The 20,301-nt window shown below is 39.5% G+C and overlaps 1 long non-coding RNA gene across 1 annotated transcript; it reads left to right on the top strand.

Annotated features, from left to right (window-relative positions):
• The first annotated feature begins 10,862 nt into the window (after positions 1 to 10,862).
• LOC131833149 (uncharacterized) lies at positions 10,863 to 18,835 on the top strand. The gene is made up of 2 exons (XR_009354341.1): positions 10,863 to 11,013; positions 18,580 to 18,835. It is a non-coding gene; the product is annotated as an uncharacterized LOC131833149 (long non-coding RNA).
• The last annotated feature ends 1,466 nt before the right edge of the window (positions 18,836 to 20,301 follow it).

Genomic DNA, 20,301 nt, shown 5'->3' with positions numbered 1-20,301 from the left:
ATATGGCCACAATCCCAGATTTGAACCAAGACTGGTGCTAGGTGGGGAACTGCTGCCACAAAGCCCATGAACATTGTTTTGTAGAAAACAGCTCTAGCAGGGGCGCCTGGTGGCTTAGCCGGTTAAACGTTCTGCCTTCAGCTCAGGTCATGATGCCAGAGTCCTGGGATCGAGCCTGGTATCTGGCTTTCTGCTTTGTGGGGAGCCTGCTTCCTCTTCTCCCTTTACCCCACCCCCCCGCTTATGCTGTCTCTATCTCATTCTCTTTCTGTCAGATAAATAAATACAATCTTAACAAAGAAATAAAGAAAGAAAACAGCACTAGTTGAAGCACTCAAGCGATATGTGAAAAGTAAAGCAAGTGATAACAGGACACTTATCCACTGGCATCAGGAAGAGACCATTGTAAGGGGGCGGGGGGAGGGGAGAGGTGGATGCTGAGATTATACGAAAGATTTTCAGTATTCTCAGGAAAAACAAATTTGTTTAAATGACAGCAGCCAAGTTATTGAAACTGGTTTCTAGTTCTTTTTCACAGTAGTTTGGGAATGTCCTCCACCTTACATAGCTCTGAGACAAGGAACAAAATGGCAGTTCTAGATACGCAAGATTAATTTGCTGTGTTGAGAGTTCTTGGTGAGATTCATTCAGAATTAAGATGTGGTCTGTATATTGAGGAGACACTTCTATTTGTAACTTTATTTTGAAGACAAATATGAGGAATGGTTAAAAAAAATAAAAAAGAAAGAAATCCCTGAAGTAATATGTATCAGAAAATGAAGATCTCCTCCTTCCCTCAGAAGGAAAATGATTTGTCTTTTATTCAGCTTAAGTCTAGAGTCTAAACCAGTCAGTGAGTGAGATACACGTTGGCCCTCTGACAATTGTCAGGTCTTAACACTTGCTCATGATTTGTTGACAGGAACACCTGGTGACGGCAACAGAGGTGAGTGTAGGAGAGAAGGCATGGGAGCCTCACTGAGCTCCTGTAGCCCTGGTGGAGAGCAGTAGGCAGGGTGCCAGCCAGACCCCATTAAATGGCCCTTGGTAAGTTGCAGGATCTAGATTTTTATGGACTCCAGTTGGCATGAAATAAAGATGAAAAAAGGTTCAGTTTGATCATCTCCTTTATACCTATATATAAATATATCCCAAGGAGAATACCTGATTGCACCATTTCTGAAATCCTACACCTGAGTCTTTAAAATCAGCGACTACTCTGAACCCAGGGCTCATTGGTTCATTTGTCATTATGCCAAATCATTTTTGGCTCTCAGAGCCCTTGAAAAACATGTTTTGGAGATTCTGTGTAACATTCTGGGTGGGGTGATTTCTCAAAGGCTCAATCTTAAACACAAAACAGAGCTGTAAGGCCAGTGATTAGTACGGATGCAAGAAGTCTGCAGCTATGCTGAATCTGCATAATGTTCAGAAGGCTCTAAGCCCACGCAGGCTTGACCTGTCTGTCACCATGTGCTGACCCAAGAGGGCTGAAGGGTGTGGCTTACAAAATCTTTACCCAAATAAACTCCGTTTCTGCAAAAAATGATGAGAATTTATGTAGATTTCTCTTAATTTTCTCTTAAAAATTACAAGTAGTATAGGACTCGAAATGTATGCTTCTCCTTTTTGGGAAAGAAGCATTTCATACATATAGAGTAAGTGTAAATTATAACAAATACATTACTACCCCTGTGTTTATCATTTAGTGTGAGAAAGAAAACTCCTCTAATCCTTTTGAAGCTCCCTATATTTTTTTTCTTCTTTCGCCTCACTCGAGATGTAACCCCTGTCTTGATTTTTGGGTTTATCTTTCCCATCCTTTTCCTGACAGTTTTCCTTACAGCCCACAAATATATTTGCTGTAAATATATACATATATATACTATATGTTTGTAAAAATATAGAGTAAAACTGTAAGTAAAAGGATATTAGTATACACATATCCCCAACAAAAAATGGTGTTAATTTCATGAGTGTTTTAACTTTAAAGGAAAAGTATAATATTTTGTGCCTTTTTCTATGATTTGCTTCTGTGTTCAGAATTTTATTTGTGAGATTCATTCATATGTATGTAGCTCATGGGTTCTCTCTGTTGTTGAGTATTTGGTTGCATAAATATACCACAATTTATCTATTTACTCCCTTTTTGAATGACAGCCATGTTGTTTCCATATATATATATATATATCATGATGTTCACAGGCAAAATTTTCTCCAGGGTATAAAAAGTGGAATCACCAGTCAATGGAATATGAACATGCGCAACTTTGCCAGGTACCGTCATCCGTTTTCCAAAATCAGTAAATCAGTTCACACACCCACCAACAGTGGCTCATGGTTCCTATTGCTCCATATCTTCTCCAACCTTTGGTATATTAGACTTTCAAATTCGTGCCAGTTCAGTGGGTGTGAAATGGTATCTTGTAGTGGACTTCGTATTATTTCCCTTGTTTCTAAAAAGTTGGGGCTTCTGATTATGTGTTTCTCCTTTTGTTAAATGTCTGTTTATATTTTATGCCCATTTTATTATTTACTGGGATGTTGACTTTTACTTGTCTGTTTTTAGAAGTTATTTCTGGATACAAATGCTTGTTTTGATTATGCATGTATGTTGCAAATATCTTCTTTTGATTCTTATCTTTTCAATTTCTTTTGACATAGTCTGTTATTTCTTTAATTGTTTTTAACCAAGACAAACAAGTATTTTCTGTTTAATGTTTAAGAAGGTAAAACTAAATTAATTATGATACTCAGAATTTTTATTCAAATATAAGAATTAGAAATGGTGAAATACGTTTGTGTTCATTATTTTATTTTATTTATTTATTTGTGTGTATGTGTTTAAAAGACAAAATGGCAGATATATGTTTTCTGTTATTCTCGGGCACGGTCTATTAAGATGACTATATCTGGTGTTAACCAAATGGATTTCTTTATTTATTTAACTGAATGCTATTACCATTTTGGGCATATCCAAAAAGTCTGTAAAAAAATAAAATAGCAACACGTGTCTTTCTTTTCAGATCCAATTTCTGGGGAAAGGGCTCTATCCTTGCCTCCCTTTCTTATAATTATTCTCTCCTTTTCTTCTGGTAATCTGGCTTCCCCTCAACTCATTTGGAAACTGATCTTTCAAAGATCACAAAGACCTTGTAATTTCCCAGTTGAATGGCCTCTTATTTAGAATTGCCAGATTTAGCAAATAAAAATACAGAAGTTGGAGTTAGATTTGAATATCAGATAAACAGAGAATAACTTTTTAGTGTGTGTCCTAAATATCTCGATGTATGTCCCCAATATTGCTCCTCATCCCCTATCTCCAAGCACATTCAGTCAAGGGCAAAATACTGTCAGTGCCTCAAGTATTCATATTAATAATTCTGTCCCAGTGACTGTAATTCTACAGTGAAACAAAGACAGGAAATACGGGTATTCAGCTCATATGATACCCTTATAGAAACAGAGAGCTCTAGTTATGTTTTTTTCCTAATCAAATGCTGTTCTACCAGTCTCCAAGCCTGAGATTTCCCCTCCTGCGGGATTCTCCCAAGGCAGTATGATTGGGGAAGAAGAGGCAGCCTAACATAAATTATCCTAGTGGAAAGTGTTAGAGCCTCCGGGAGTGGTTCTGATGAAAATTAAGCTATGAGAAAAACAGAGAAAATTAGGGTGGTGTGTGGGTAGAGGATGGGGAGGAAAAGCGTGGAATTGGGTTTGAGGCTCTCCTCCTCTCGTACCCTAATGCTCCATCACATACAATTTAGTCTTTCCCTAACTTTTCCTATCCTCAGGAAAGAAATGCTAGAGACAAATAAATACAAACTCCAGAAATGGAAATTAAAGCAACAATAACATATCTTGAAGGGTTTCACACAGGTGAGAGAATGTGGTCAAAGCCTTTCTAAATGAAAGACTTATGTTTGAACTTTTAAAAATATATATATTTTATTTATTTATTTGACAGAGAGAGATCACAAGTAGGCAGAGAGGCAGGCAGAGAGAGAGGGAGGCAGGCTCCCCACTGAGCAGAGAGCCTGATGCGGGGCTCGATCCCAGGACCCTGAGACCATGACCTGAGCCGAAGGCAGAGGCTTAACCCACTGAGCCACCCTGGCGCCTCTGATTTGAGCTTTTAATTGTAGTAAATTTCCTGATGTGAATGAATTTGAATTACAGATTTTTCATAACTTGAAATTAGACTAGTATACCAAAAAAAAAAAAAAAAAAAAAAAATGGCAACACTTAACACTTAGAAATAGCCTGGTATGACAAAAACCAGAATTCCTAAAACCAAGAATCACTACTTCCTTCAAGGTTCTGTCTTTAGTCATTGCTTTCAGTGTGGAAATTCAGTTCTTCATTGGAGACCCCTTTAGAAGTCATTTTCTTCTTGAAGCCCTTGTCAGTCTCATGTTTCAATGGGAAGCTCAGAGCAAGTTGGCATTCTGATTTAGGTCTCACCGTGCAGTAGACTACAGTTTTTCCAAGTCCTGGTCCCCTTGTGCAACCCGACTTCCTTATAGCAGGAGCCCACACCTTATCTGTAGTCACTTCTCCACTGTTCTTGGCGCTGGGTTGAGCTTAAGTTGACTTAAACCTCACTTAGCCTTAAATAAACAATTCATTTTGCTCAGCTTGACAAACATGTTTCTTGCAGGATAGTTATATATTACTAGTAAAATAAATTGGTAATATATTCTATCTGCAGAATTATACTTTGATAATCTGTCTTTGAGTACACATACATTCAAGTTTTGGAACACACTTGAAAGCTTCAAAGGAGACAGTTGAGTACTTGAGTGATAAAGACGTATTTAAAAAGCATGGGTCTAAAAAATGCTTGACCAGCTAAGCAAATGATGGGTCTTTCTCTTGTCTGGAAAGCCAGAAGACTTTTAACACAACCTGACTGTAAGGAGGATGTTTGAAATACAAGAAAGGTGGCCTTTCCTCCAAAGACTTCAGCCATATATTATCATGGATCCCGATTTATACATGTGGAAACTGATGACATTGAGCAACTTGCCTAAAGGGAGTCACTGACGAGAGCTGGGAAAAATCTCCCAGCTTGTGCTGTAACGCATAGACTGTGTTGACAGAAGTCAGGCTCTGCAGACTGTTTTGTAAGTGTAATGTTAGCATAATGTTAGCAAACAATAAAGCAACATCTGCTACAGACGAGGCCAGAGAAATCAGTTTTTTAAAAGAACAAAATGACCCAAGAGGGAGGAAGTGAATCTGAGAAAGATGAGCCCTATGGTTGCTAACATTTTCATTAGAAACTTATAGAGAAATAAATGTTCGCCCCCAAAGAGTAACTCTCGGGGAACATCTGAGGCACCACAATTATTCCTGCACAATACCTCTCCATTCCTTGCCTCTAAATAGCCCAGTTTTCTGGTTACCTGACATGGACAAGCTTTACTGAAATGATGGGAGGAGAGGGAAGGAGCCGCGTTTCATGTGAGGAAAGGTGTATGGACACAAATCTAAAATAAAAAATATGCGTGGCATCAAAGAGTGGTTTAAAGAGTGTTCCCCCATAATGTTTCTATGAAGAAAGTAAGCATGCCATTTAGATCATCGCTAGAATATTGAATTGCTACCATTGGCTTTCACAGTTTGAATAAAATATGTAACCAAATCCTAACACTCATTATAAAAACACATATGGAAAATCCTTTTTCATTCAGAGCAGACAACATAGAAACACTATTTTAGCCACAAGAATGTGTCCCAGTGAATATGACACCAGAGCCCCAGACTGCTGTGCTGCTTTAATTTGCCACACAAGAGCTAGGACTTTTTTTTTTTTTTTTTTTTGCTTCACATTCCTCACAAGGCTCTATTTTAAAGCTCTTAGGCAAGAGGTGATGTGGGGACAGCATTGTATTCATAAAGATTTCAAAGATGTGGAGGTTCCCACTGTTTGACCTATTTTGCCACTCATGCGTTATATACTGTAGAAAGTTTTATGCATACAGCAGACTCATTAATGCCTAATATGTTCTCATATCTCTGCATTCCTCTGTGTGAGTGTATATACATACATGTATATTTTGGGTGTAAATGCATACTTTTTCTAGGTGACAAGATGAATAATCTGAATTGTATCAATTATCCATATATTTTCATTTAAGATCTTAGTCATAGACCTTAAGAATTTACTTTTCAAATCCAGAATTCCTTAAACAAAGAGAGTTAACTTAAAATTCAAGAAGGCACCCAAAGAATACAAGAACAAGAATTTGAAAAGATACATGTACCCCTATGTTTACTGCAGCACTAGTTACAATAGCCAAATTATGAAAACAGCCCAAGCATCCATGTATAGATGAATGGATACAGATACACACACACACACACACACACACACACACATATGTGTGTGTGTATATATATCTCAACTTTATCCATGTATGTATATATGTATACACACACAACGGGATGTTGTTGCTTAGGTATTGTATACTCTCTCTATATATTTTATTATATATATTGTATTTTATACACACACACACACATATACACACACTGGACTATTATTCAGCTGTAAAAAGAATGAAATCTTGCCATTTGCAACAACATGGACAGAACTAGAGTGTATTACGCTAAGTGAAATAAGTCAGAGAAAGACAAATACCATATTATTTCACTCATATGTGGAATTTAAGAAACAAAACAAACAAGCAAAGTTAAAAAAAGAGAGAGGCAAAACAAGAAACAGAGTCTTAACTATAGAGAACAAACAGATGATTACCAGAGGGGAGGTGGGTGAGAGGAGGGTGACATAGGTGATGGGGGTTAAGAGTGCACTTATCGGGGTACGTGGATGGCTCAGTGGGTTAAAGCCGCTGCCTTCGGTTCAGGTCATGACTCCCAGAGTTCTGGGATCAAGCCCCATATCTTTGCTCGGCAGGGAGCCTACTTCCTTCTGTCTCTCTGCCTACTTGTGATCTCTGTCTGTCAAACAAATAAATAAAATCTTTAAAAAAAAAAAAAAGAGTGCACTTATCCTGGGGAGCACTGAGTAACACAGAGAATTGTTGAATCACTATATCATATACCTGACGCTAATATAACACTGTATACTGGATTTAACTATATTGGTACTAAAATTAAAAAAAAAAAACTTTAAAAAAATTAATAAAATAATGAAGGAGAGGGGAAAAAATAAAATTCAAGAGGGCAACAGGAGTTAATTGTATAAAATATAATGTGCCAGGTTCTCTCTATCATCACTGCCTTGCTAGTCATGAGAAATGTATTTTGCAAGCTTTGTCGATTTCTTTTCAGGCCACTAATACCTTAGTGTAGTACAAGCCTAAGAATTGATGTGACTATTAAAAGTAGGTAATTTACAGCTTGGATCAAATTATCTACTAGCTGAATCTCACTTGATATGGTATTATTGCCTTAACCTCAGAACAATCAGAGAGTTGTTTTCTTGAGAAATTAAGGCAATAGTAGGGGATTGGGTTCTGCCCATCATGTCAGTCATTTATCGATTCTTTCATTTGGCACATCTTCGTGAGTACCTACTCTAAGCGAGGTACTGTCTTATGTGATGATAGAGAATGTTGAATAAGTTTGACAAGTCCATCTCTTAGGGGTCCATCTTTGTGTTTTAATGAGGGAGACAGAACAACAAGCAATTACAAAGATGAAAAGAAGATGATTTCCACTAGTAAGGGGTGATATTAAAAACAAAAACAAAAACAGAATGGGGCAACTTTTTATGGAGAATTAGGGAAGCCTTCTGAAAAAATAACACTTGAACTGAACTCTGCATGGTAAAAATAAAGCATCTTCTTGAAGGTCTGAGAGGGTGAGAGTTCCAGGCAGTGGGAACAGTAAGTTTCAGGCCCCACACAAGGCCGCACCTGGAAAAATAACCAGGCCTGAGTGGTGGGCCAGGAGGAGGCATGGGATAGAGGATGATGGCAAAGCAGTGGGAGGGACTTGGCTTTGAAGACCATGGTAAGGAGTCCGGCCTTCTGTGACAAAAAGTCACTGGAGGGTTTTAAATTAGGCCTCTAGCTTGATTTATGTTTTGAAAGATGACTTGGATTTTTATGTGGAGAACACATTGTTAAGGAATGATGGTAGAAGCAATAATTTTAGCTGACATTCTATTGAGGCATACATTGGGAGGATAGCAATGGAGATGGAGAGAAGTATCAATGGACAGAACAGGGATGTGTTTTGGTGAAACCTACAGGAATTTGGGTTAAGGGGAAAAGCGTAATTCAGATGGCTCGAATATCTAGGTGTGCCCTGCAGTTCATTCACAGGATAAGTTGGAGGAGTGGGTTGGGGTGGGTCATGTGGAGGTGATGATGGTCTGGGCAAAAATACAAAGTTCTGTTAGTTAAGTTACATTTGGGATGTTGGTGAAACACTCAGTTTGAGGTAAGTGATTGGAGGAAGAAAGCAGGGGAGTTTCTGGATCACTGAGTCAGTGACAGTGCACTGGGGAAGGTGGTGGAGATCCCAAAGAGGTAGAAACCATCCTCAAACCAGGGTTTGAAAGCCTGGAGTCAGAATTACTAAATCAACTCCTTGCTCTGCCTTATCATTAAAATCTCCTTTTTATCTTTAAAATCCTTTTGGTCCCTCAGGAGGGACAAGTGCCTGGGGCCAAAGAATTAAGGACAATTTGGAAGTGTTTGTAGACTCAACTATAAAAAATACAGTTTCAGCACAACATCCCCACCCGTCCCTTGTAGTGCACCTCTCCCACCAGTCTGTTTTTTTTCTAATCCATTTTAAACCACATTCCATGACAAATGCGCAAGGAAGAAAGCTGGTTGTTCTTGTATTGCTCATTCCACTCATCCTTCCAGGAGAACAGACTATATGTTTGTAACAAACCAGTAGAACTTTGGGTGGGAAATGTTTTTCTTCCCTGTTATCAGAATGTAGCCAGACTTAAAGAAGACTGGTTATCTATTAGTCTTTGGTATTCTAAACACGCGGGTGTGGACTCCCCACCTGGCTGTGGCTTGCCTGAATTGTAACCAAGATTGTCCCAATTAGGTTGCCTAAATGCCTGAGAAATTATGCTTTTTGGCAGTTCTACCAGAAGCCCAGTGATTAGGCCAGAATATTAATAGTGTTGTAAATTCATAAAGGACAGAACTGACATCTTCTAAGAATGAAACAATGAAGTGCAGTGAGTGCTTTAAAGATGAATGTAACAAAAACATAAACTCAGAAATGAGTAAAGGATCACTAGGGAAACAATGCAAATCTAAAGGGTTTTTTAAAAACTCCTTTAAAAAGTCTATCAGGCATAGTTTCAGTTGCATATGCAAAAATTCTTTTTTCTTGACATTTTGCATTTTTGATCAAAATTCATTTATCAGAATGGGGAAAAAAATTACAGGATTTAGAGAGTCACAGACCTGGTTAGATCCAACTTTTGCTCTCTGGGTTTATGACCTTGGAAAGCACTTCTTTGAGTTTTCACTTACTCACCTAAAAATAGAGGAAATTGTAACAGCCCCTAAAACATGCATGCCTTGAACCCAGCAATTCTGTTTCTAGGGAATTAACTGAAGGGAAGGATCATAGAAATCTACAAAGACTTATCTATGAAGAGGGTTCATCTGAAGCACATGGGAATTCTTTGAGTAGATTATGACATATCCAAATAAGAGAATACCAAACAGTGAGTACAGATGATTTTGTAGAAGAAATTTAGTGACATGAAAAACCGTAGTGAAAAATTAGAAAGTTACGCACAGTATGACTAATTTTGGAGGTCAGAGCATATTTATATACTCATTCAGAAAAGAAAGACTAAACCAATAAGTCTGGTACTGTGGTCCAGGTTAGGATGGAGCAGTGGGACCTGGACCGAGGTTTGGTTTCTTCTTTCTACTCTTCTAGATTTTCCAAACTTCTCTCTGTGAATATGTACTAATTTTATGATTATTAAAGAAGCCTTAGATGGAGACAATGATATCCACCTTATACATTTGTGGTAAGAATTGAATAGCTGAGATGATTTACAAAATACACGGAGCTTAGTGCCTGGGATTTATCTGACATTCTCAATAACTTTTACCCAGTTTAGTCACTAATCGTGGATTCAGCTCCAACTGATTTTTGACTTAAAACAAACCCCCAGATATTGCACTTTAAATGGTGAAAACTTGCCACCATGAAGGATATCCAACAGAACGTATCACGTGCTGTGAAGGCAATGTCGTAAGAGATGCACCTGAAATGCTTTACGTACTGTGGTGAGGACTCTACAATTCGCATTTAAACTTCAGATGACTAACTACTTTGGAGTACTGATTTGGACACATAAGCTATGGATTGTTTGTTTAAAAACCTGTCATTACTATGTAGTCACATAGGGCACATAGATAGATGGAACAATATGTACCTCAAAGTGAGCAATTAGTCTGTCATGATAAATGCCCCCTCTTCCTCAGGCTGATCAAAAGTGTCTTGACAGAGCCTCTTGTGTCATCCCCAAAACACTGTGTGAGCCCTGCTGCTTTTTCTTAGGAACATTTTTCATCCTGCAGAAACGTAGAGGGGACCTTTTGTGGCCATGGCTGAAAGACAGCTGATATGACCCCTACCTCTCTTCCTGGACTGTTTATCCTCCTGAACTCCTCACCCACCACCCAGGTTACACACAAACACATGAACACACACAAACACAGACACAGGCACGCACGCATACATGCGCAGTCCTTCTTACCCCTCTGTCCCCTCCTATCTCCCTTCCCGTCTGCTGAGTTAGGAACTCCTTTTTTTTTTTTTTTTTAATCTCTGTTTTAGCATTTGCCACAGAATATTGTAAATACTACTTTGCTTATCTCACTCTTGCCCTGGAGTTCCTTAAAAGATCTGTCACTTTTATTCGTTCTCTCAGAGTCGTCGTTCCTTCATCTCCGTTTTCCACCGGCAGAGTTGGAAACAGAAAGCCTCGTGTTGGTTGCGGGCATTCCTCTGCCTCATGGGGATAGAGTTCCTGGAACATATTAGGTACCCAAGACTGGAAGCTATTGTGACAATTATATTGTTTATTCACTTATGTATCCTCGGGGCCTGGTGTAGTGCCTGATATGTAATGAGTGCAAAATACATGTCTGGTGGATTAATGGATTAATTTATAAGTCTATAAGATATGGCTTTCAAATGAAAGAAGAGTGTCTTTTTGTAATGTTTATAGACTGGGGCTATAGTGCATTTGCCCTGCTCAACCCTTTCCCTGTTGGGTGCTCATGCTGGGGCACTGTCTTTCCTTGGGAAATTAATTGCTGTCATATAGGTATGGCAAATCTATTGACTGTTAAGTCCATGTAGATATGGCTTAATAGAGATAAGAGAATTTCCTCCCTTGATCGTCAACCTCTTTAATTTACCCAGTTTTTATTGTCCAGGGCCCAGCGTTCCTGTCCTGTTAACCTCTCCGCTCTCTGAGTCCAGCAACCAGCTCCTGGCTGCAGTAATCTGATCAAGATGACATCAGTTCTACAGCTAACCCCAGATCCCTCTGATCAGTTAGTCCCAATCTATTCGCTTCTCTCCGTGTTGACAAAACCTGTGAGCTGATTAGCATTCCATCTCCTACTGGCCCCCTACTTTCTCTGAGGAAGATATTTGTGACTTATTTTAAGCCAGTGGAATCGCTCTAAGAGTTAAGTGCTATTTTTAAGCCTTTGGGGAGCAGGCGAGAAAGAATGATTTAAAGCTGGGGACCATTTCACAGTAATATTCCGCAGACATTTCAAATTCGTGGTACGTTTCGGTATATTAAGACACTAGAGGTAAAGGGGTCACCATTCTTGGATACTAAACGCTAAAGCACTCAGTAGCAAATGGCTTTCTTAAAGCAATGCTATAAGGAGCAGGTGACACACATCAGAAGCCATTTGCTGCTTAGGAGAATGTCTTCCTTTCCAGCATCTCTGGAACAGACTGCTGTCTCTTTGCTGTTCGTCTTCACATGGATGCAGAATCTTGTGTTCTTTAATCAGGACCTCTGTCTCTATGTCCTGGTCAGACTTCTTGCCTCCTACCAGTCCTTGCCAGTAGGTAGTTGACCGCTGAACCGTCCTCTCCTCCAAAGATCCTGTATTGGATCTGGGGCTCTGGGTGGCTTTTCAGGGGGAGCAGATCTCCATATGCTGTTGGTGAGGGGAAAGCCCTCTTGATTAATGATCTCACTTGCTTTTATGTGCTTTATTTAATTGGATCCTGGGTTCAATTAAATAAATTTGGTCCACCTACCGAAGCACATTTCCTCACTGAAAAATCCTACCAGTTCCAGGAAGTCTTCCAGATGGATAAGAACACAGATGTTTTATCTTGTCTGAACATTTTCAAACCTTGATATTGATTGTTCCCATCTCAGTATGCGTCTAATACTGTGCCTGCTCCTGCTCCTTTTTTTTTTTTTTTCATACTCATACTTGTGTGTAAGTCTATGCCTCCTTGATTAACCGCTATTTTTGTTTCGCTATCTGTATATTCCTATCATTGCTGGTACAGAGGATTATTCTAGTAATAGACTGCATAGTTAGAATGGAAGGACTACTTTTCTTTTCTTTTCTTTTTTTCTTTTTTCTTTCTCTCTCTCTTTCTCTTCTTTCTTTCTTTAAGATTTTATTTATTTATTTGACAGAGATATAGGGAAAGAGCACAAGTAGAGGAATAGCAGGCAGAGGGAAAGGGAGAAGCAGACCCCTGCTGATGCAGGGCTTGATTCCAGACCTGGGATCATGACCTGGGCCGAAGGTAGCTGCTTTACCTACTGAGCCACCCAGATGCCCCTCTGACCCTCCCTTCCCCTCCCTTCCCCCCCTTCCCCTCTCTCCCCTTCCTTCCTTCCTTCCTCACTTTCTTTCCTTCATCAGTGAAGCACTAGCTATAATTACGACTTAATAACTACTTTTCTGTTGAAGATAAAGTGTTCCTTTACAGTGACAGACTCTCCCTTCCTATAATCTGACACTGTAGGTCATGGGGACACAATGGTGGGATGTTAAAGCTGATAAAATCTGAAGTCATATCTTATCAGCAAACTGAAAACTTGAATACCTTTTATTTTTTTTTATTTTTTTTTCACTTTTTTTTCATTTTTTTTACTTTTTTTTTTCTTTTTTCACAAAAATTTGAATACCTTTTAAAACAATTTCTTGATATATGTGGAACCAGCTACTATTGGGCTGGGACTGAAAATAAATCCACAGTTTTTGACATAGATTGTGGAGTTTGAATAAAAACAAAGAACTTTCTAAAATGCCTGAATTCCTGCAACTTTGAGGGAAGGCACTACTCCACAAATAAGGTAACATTGATTTTTTTTTTTTTTTCTGGTGGAGGCACCAGATTTTTTTATGTACATATATATTTTTTGACATATTGAATAGTGAGAAAAATCTACCACTAAGTTTTGGAGATATTGCCATAATCACTGATTTCACAGGGAAGAAAGATGATTGCAGTCATATTTTTGTCACTTTGTTGCTGTCATTCCTGGTTATAATTCATAGCACTGTTGAATAGGGGTTGATATTTTATCAGGACTTACCAATAGGAATATGCACATGGAGAATGTTAAAGCTAGAGGGGACCCAAGAGCACTTTTGTTCTCTAAATAAGGAAACTGATCTTTAGAGAGGTGACATTTAAGATTAGACAGCTGACATACTGCAAACCCAGGCCATTGGATTCCCAGTCTAGTTCCCTTTCCAGCAAACCTCTTTGAGCTCTTGGCACTGAAAATAAGGCAGGCTGGTAATGTTGAGAAATCACCCCCAAGTTTGCCTATTTACAGAGAAGTCTTCGTAGTGCTTCATTGATGCCTTCACTTTCTACAGAGGTGTTATTGTGGGCCTAGTCAACACGTGCTTGTGTATAGGGAGCGTACCTAGCCGGTATGTAAAGTAATGAGACACTATACTGGAAACTGTTGTTCCAAATCAAGCTGAACCATCACTGACCTGGCCCATAGGCTTTTGTGAGTGAAGAAAATTAAATAGGATGGCAGCAAACATTTCATATGGGGGGAAATGATCGAATATTGGAGAAAGGTGCAAAAACGGACAAATTTCCAACTTTCTTTGCCTTTCTTAGGCAATGTGAGTCCAGTGGCTGGGCTCATGGCTTATTGGCAGGGAGAGGGTGTCCCTCTATTTTTTTTAATGCTCTTTTTTCCATCTCTCTACCCCTTGACGAGTTCCAGAAGCTTCCATCTCCAAATAAATGTAAAAGAAAAAAAAATAATGTATATAACCTTTTCACGATCTTATTTCCTATTTCTTATAGGGACTAGGCTATGGAGATGGTTGACCCATCCATAGATTAAAAACCAGAAATGAAACAAAAACTCTCAACTTTTTGTAAACTCTCTCTCTTTATATTTCCTTGTAAGTAAGTTTTACTAGGCCTTGGCTGTGTCCCCTGCCCCCCAAACATTAGCAGTCACAGGACTCCTCTTCTGCATCACTTAGAACTACTGAAGTGAGGGCAGGTCTGGTCTTCTGCTTACCAGCATTGTAACAAGGTCCTCATTTTATTCCACTTTTAGCGGCAATTCCTTGCCCTGAAGCACAGGGCTTCCCTTCCCGAGAGAGTCTGAAATGTATGTCCTCTTCCAAAATTATGGGAATCTTAATTTGTAATAAAATCACATGAATGAGTTGTGGTAAGTTTTTGGCAGGATTTGGAAAATAATGGTTTCATTTAAACATGAATCACTAAAATACTGCTTCCTTCACATAGTTAAGTCAAAGCAGCCCTTATTGTTAGAATTAAGAGATTTTTTCCACAAATCTCTGTGCCTTACATAGACTTTTCAGTATGGAGGTCTGGGCACTATAGCACAGAAAATGGTACTCACAAATCGTCTTTTCTCTAAAACAAAGAAGAAAGATGCATTGCTTCTCATTACCTTCCTGTGGAGATTTCCAGAGTATCAATAGGCTGATTATGACATGCATGAGTAAATATACCAGAGGTGAAAAAAGGGAGAAGTTGAGGAATGTTGTTTCCCCTGAGGGAGATTTTTTAGTAGTGTGGAGGGCACTGTGGTTGGGAGCTTTGATGGGATAGGAGCTTGGAATGCTCCCCAGGTACCCTTGTCTTACACAGGACTGCAGTCTGGTGCATATGGCAGTGGTGAGTCCAGAGATCCATTGACAGTATGTGGGTTTAATGAAATATCACTGGGAACTTTGCTTTGCTGTGGAATCCGTTGTTACACCATAGTGCTTCTTTTTTTTTTTTTTTTAATTTTTAATTTTTTATAAACGTATATTTTTATCCCCGGGGTACAGGTCTGTGAATCGCCAGGTTTACACACTTCACAGCACTCACCAAAGCACATATCCTCCCCAATGTCCATAACCCCACCCCCCCTTTTCCCAACCCCCCTCCCCCCAGCAACCCTCAGTTTGTTTTGTGAGATAAAGAGTCTCTTATGGTTTGTCTCCCTCCCAATCCCATCTTGTTTCATTGCTTCTGAGTCACATTAAGAATAAATACTGTTGTTTTCAAACAGTATTTATTTTTAAACATAAGTAGACTTGACCCTGTTTAAGATAGTGAAGAAAAGGAAAATGCTTTCTCCTTTGGGAACTCCAAGTTTGAAAGACAACATGATTGGAAGTGTGAAGAGTAACTTTGGTTTTTCTTTTCCAAATGAAGGAAATTAAGACACTTTTTGTTCTTGTCCCAATGACACCGTCCCAATGACACCGATTTTTCCCTTCTGTTGCAAGTTAGTCTTTGGTAATGAGGTGATAAGGAAAATTAAGGAGATGAATGAGCTACTTTCATGATAGAGAAAACCAGGCAGCTGACTAGAGAAAATATACCTGATTGGAGCAGAAGGAAAGAAAAGTTTATGACATAAGTACTTTTTTCTTTTAGAGTAGGATGGACCAGTTATAAAATATCAGAGTTTCACTTGTTAGCACATCCTACCCTGTTTTTATTAAGACAATTTTTAGTAATTGTTGGGCTTGATTCTTTCTTTGAAGTAGGATCCCATCTACTCTTCAAGAAGAATGCCTTTCACACTGAATGATGTCCAAGGGGTAGAGTCAAGTCCTAAGTGATGATTACCCCAATGGTAAAGTTTCAAAGACTATGTTAAAAAATCACATTTTATTCTTCTTTGATTTGGTTAAACATCCAGATGATACATAGTGCAAAAGAGTACACAGTGAGAAGTCCACTTCCCTTCAACATTCCACAACAATCTAGCTTTTCTCCTAGAGACAATCATTGTTATTGTTTTGCTTTACTGCTCTGGAGATGGCCTATTAGAGCCTTCTTTTAAAAAATACTCTTTTAACCTTTCTGGTAATATCAGGTCATGAGGCTCAAATTTTCCCATCAGTGAGAGGTATTTGGACCCCTTTTGGGGGTATAACATGAGAATTTTGGCAGGAGGGAGGGGTATAACGTGAGATTTTCCTTCCAGGATGACAATGCCTCACGACCACCCTGAAAGGTAATACAATCCCATTTTCCAGATGAGGAAGGCAGTGATCCCAGAAAACTGATTTGCCTGGTCCAAGGAGTTGTTAGTGGTGGAACCAGAGTTCCCACCCAGGCAGCCTGATCTGCTGGCGCCGCCTTTCCACCATCCAGTGATGCTCAACCAGCCCAGGTGGTGTCTTTGGCACGTTAGTCTTCTCTAGCGAGGTTGCATATGGGCGTTCTTCTTTTGAAAGCACATTCCCAAACAGTTTATAAGAAAACATCAGTCTTATGCTAGCAAAATCCAGAATTCCAACAAAATAGTATTGAATGAATTTAGATATACATAGACCCGCAAACCTCCTGACCTCCTCACAGCCCCCCTTCCCAACTTTGATGCCAGGTTTAATGGTTGTCACCACTCACAAGATCTTTCAGGAAGAGGCTGGGCTTAATTTCTTCCCTTCAGCCACCGTAAAACATCCTAAGGCAGGTGATTCAAGGCAGACTTGCTGGAAGGGCCAGGCAATTAGTCATGATTTTTGGTGGTTCGTATCAGCAGACTTGCCATTTTTGCCCCCCTCAGTGCACCCCATTTCATCTTTGAGGTGGTGCTCCTGGCCACATCGACTCTGAGACATCCAGTGTTGTCAGGGACTCTCTTAGTTGCTGGTTTCACTGTCCTGATCATTCTGACTCGTGTACATCCTGATTTGGTTATAGGTGGCCAGATTTCTTCGAGGCCCTCTGTGAATTTGGACATACAACATTTTATTTTAGAACCCTTTTAAATTTTTCATTTTTTTAAAAAAGATTTTATTTAATTACTTGAGAGAAAGAGAGCACATAGAGGGGGAGGGAGAAGCAGACTCCCTGCTGAGCAGGGAACCTGACATAGGACTCCATCCCAGGACCCTGGGATGATGACCTGAGCCACAGGCAGACATTTAACTGACTGAAACACACAGGTACCCCATAGAATTATTTTTTAAATAGTGATCATAAACAGTTTCTGAAGCATTACTAGAAGGGCTTGTTATTCCCCTGTTTGCATCACTGAATCACTTTGAACTGTCATTAATAGTTGTTTTGCATTATCTGTATGCTACTACCCCCAACTCTTCAGGGGTAATAACTTGGCGTTCATTTTAGTCCATGTACATAGTTCTGAAAATGATGAAGGAGGGAAGTACTCTTTTTTTTTTTTTTTAAGATTTTATTTATTTATTTGACACAGAGAGACACAGTGAGAGAGGGAACACAGGTGGGGTAGTGGGAGAGGGAGAAGCAGGCCTCCCGCCGAGCAGGGAACCCGATGCAGGGCTCGATGCAGGGCTCGATCCCAGGACCTGGGGATCATGACCCGAGCCGAAGGCAGACGCTTAATGACTGAGCCACCCAGGCGCCCCTGGAGGGAAGTACTCTTAAAAAAGATTCTTTCTGAGCGTTAGCATATCATCTGTATTCACAAAGAATGAAGTTCTGCTATTTATTCCTGATCCTGTTCCACAGAAACATTCCTTATAGCTCTAAAGGGGCACCTAAAAATTAAAGCCAATTACTAGCAATGTATATAGGATGCACTTTCTTTTCCTTGTTATGTTCAAAGCACAGAAACATGTCTGACCCAGATTAACATTTCTCATGATTAGAATGAATAGTCATTTAAATTGCTTTGTAACTGTATCAAAGTTTGTTGAAATACAATATTTTCTTTCCTTTTCTCAGTCATGTAAGAAAGAGTAATCTTGAGAGTAATATTCCTCACTTGTAACGTTAAAACAGACATTGTATGTAGCATCTCAATTTTCCTCCTAGAAAACATGCCTCAAGATTGCAAGGGATTTGTCATAGAAATTCGGCACTGAAGTGCATTGGTGTTTGAGGCTGGGCATCTCTGGAGACCCATTTGCCTGGGTGTCCTAGGGGAGAGGCCGAGATTGACTTCTCTATTGAAGCCAGACCATTGGCTGTGGTGGGAAAGCTATGGTCTCTGTACATAAGACAAAGCGTTCCCAAGTACGCTCTTGTAGGATGTTCTTACCAGCTGTTATGGACTGAGTGTTTGTGTCTCCTCAAAACTTATATGCTAAATCTACAATGTGATTGTATTTGTAGGTGGGGACTTTGACAGGAAATTGGTTTAGGTGAGGTCTTGATGGGAGGCTCCACGATGAGAAGAGTGCCCTGATAAGAAGAGAAAGAGTTACTGGAGCTCTTTCTCTGTCCACGATATGAGGACACTGAGAAGACAGCCATCTGCAAACCAGAAGAAGCCCAGAAAACTGGGTCAACTGGCCCCTGGATCCTGACATTCCCAGACTATGGAAATAAACTAAATAAACCTAATAAATAAATTCCCGTGTTTAAACCACCCTGTCTATGGTTTCCTGTGATGGTAGCCTGAGCTGACTAGGACAACTGCATACTTTAATGCTACTCTAACAGTGACATTTTGACTTATCCTCTTACTCAGTGTTACTGTTTGCTAGACAGCCTTTCAGGTTCAAAGTCCTCGTGTTATTCCCTGAAAACTGTTTCTCCTCCAATATCTCCTAGTTCAAAGATTGAATCCTGGTAGATTTCCCTAACCAGGAGTATTTAGTGTTTTCATTTTTGTTTTTAAATTACATGTCCTTGATAATTTATTCATTATACTCAATCAACAACACTATCTTAAAATTCTTTCTTTTCTCTTGTCCATGCATCTCCATTAGAATCTTATCCCTGGGAAGGTTAGGGCTTGTTCTTTTTTGTTCTTCCGTGTATTGCCAGCAGCTAGCTAAGCACAGTACCCAACCCCAGCAGGTGCTTAGTGTGTGATGGAGCGAGGAGCACTGCCAGGGTGTGATGAAGGTCAGTGGGTGAGAGAACCTCCGATTAAGGAGGACCCATTAACTGGGTCCTTGAAAAGAGCTCAGGAATTCTTCGGATGGTGTTTTTCCCCAGGGTGTCTCTTTCCAGCCTCCTCTCCATTCCTTGTCGAGATAACTGTCAAACTCATTTCCTTGCTTTGCTTTAAATGGGCTATTCTAAACTGACCCATGACAAGAAGACTGAACTAATAAAGTGGGTTCCCCAGAACTTCTTTGAAAGAGTTGAGGAATTGACCAGATGGGTAATCTTAAACAAATTATAATTTACACCCAGAACCAAGAAGAAATCTAGCACAGATCCAGAAGATTATGGTTTCTGATTCTTCTCTGCTTTAGATAGACTATCACATTGGATCACTCAGCACTCATATAGAAAAGAGGGGGAAAAATTTCTCCAATAAGCAATTAAGAGCCCTATATAATTGCCTTGCATTATGATGTAAATTTGCATGCAGATAAGGAGAAAAGTGTGGGTGGAGTATATGTAGATTTTCATAATGTATTTGAAAATTCCATTTTCAGTGGCGTATCCCAGTGATTTCCTCACTGGGGGAAAGAGAATGATTAGTCACCATTGGGGAACCAACTTAAAAATAGGAAATGAAGGGTACTGTAAACAGACAGTTTAGAACGGGGAAGTCGAAAGGGAGCAATGTTCAAGTCCTGCTTTTCACCAGACTTCTTACAAATGAATTTTAGTGTCTACATTTGTGAGAAAAACATAAAACTTCTTGGGGCTGGACAACAAGCTAAAAAAAGAGACGAATGCAGAACGTTCATAAATTGGTGTAAGTAGGGCTACAAATGGCAACTGGGACAATGGAGAGGTTTTAGGTAAACACAGAAACAGAAATGGATATTTATCAAGAGTTTACCATGGGCTGGCCACTCTTCTAAGCCCTTGACACCTATTATTTTAGGTAGATTTGTCATCACCATAGGAAGTCAGTGCTTTTGTTATCCT

The sequence above is a fragment of the Mustela lutreola genome, chromosome 6, assembly GCF_030435805.1.
Source record: "Mustela lutreola isolate mMusLut2 chromosome 6, mMusLut2.pri, whole genome shotgun sequence".
NCBI classification, from domain to species: Eukaryota; Metazoa; Chordata; class Mammalia; order Carnivora; family Mustelidae; genus Mustela; species Mustela lutreola.
The sequence above is the reverse complement of the archived record's forward strand: the minus strand, read 5'-3'. Positions and strand labels throughout refer to the sequence as shown.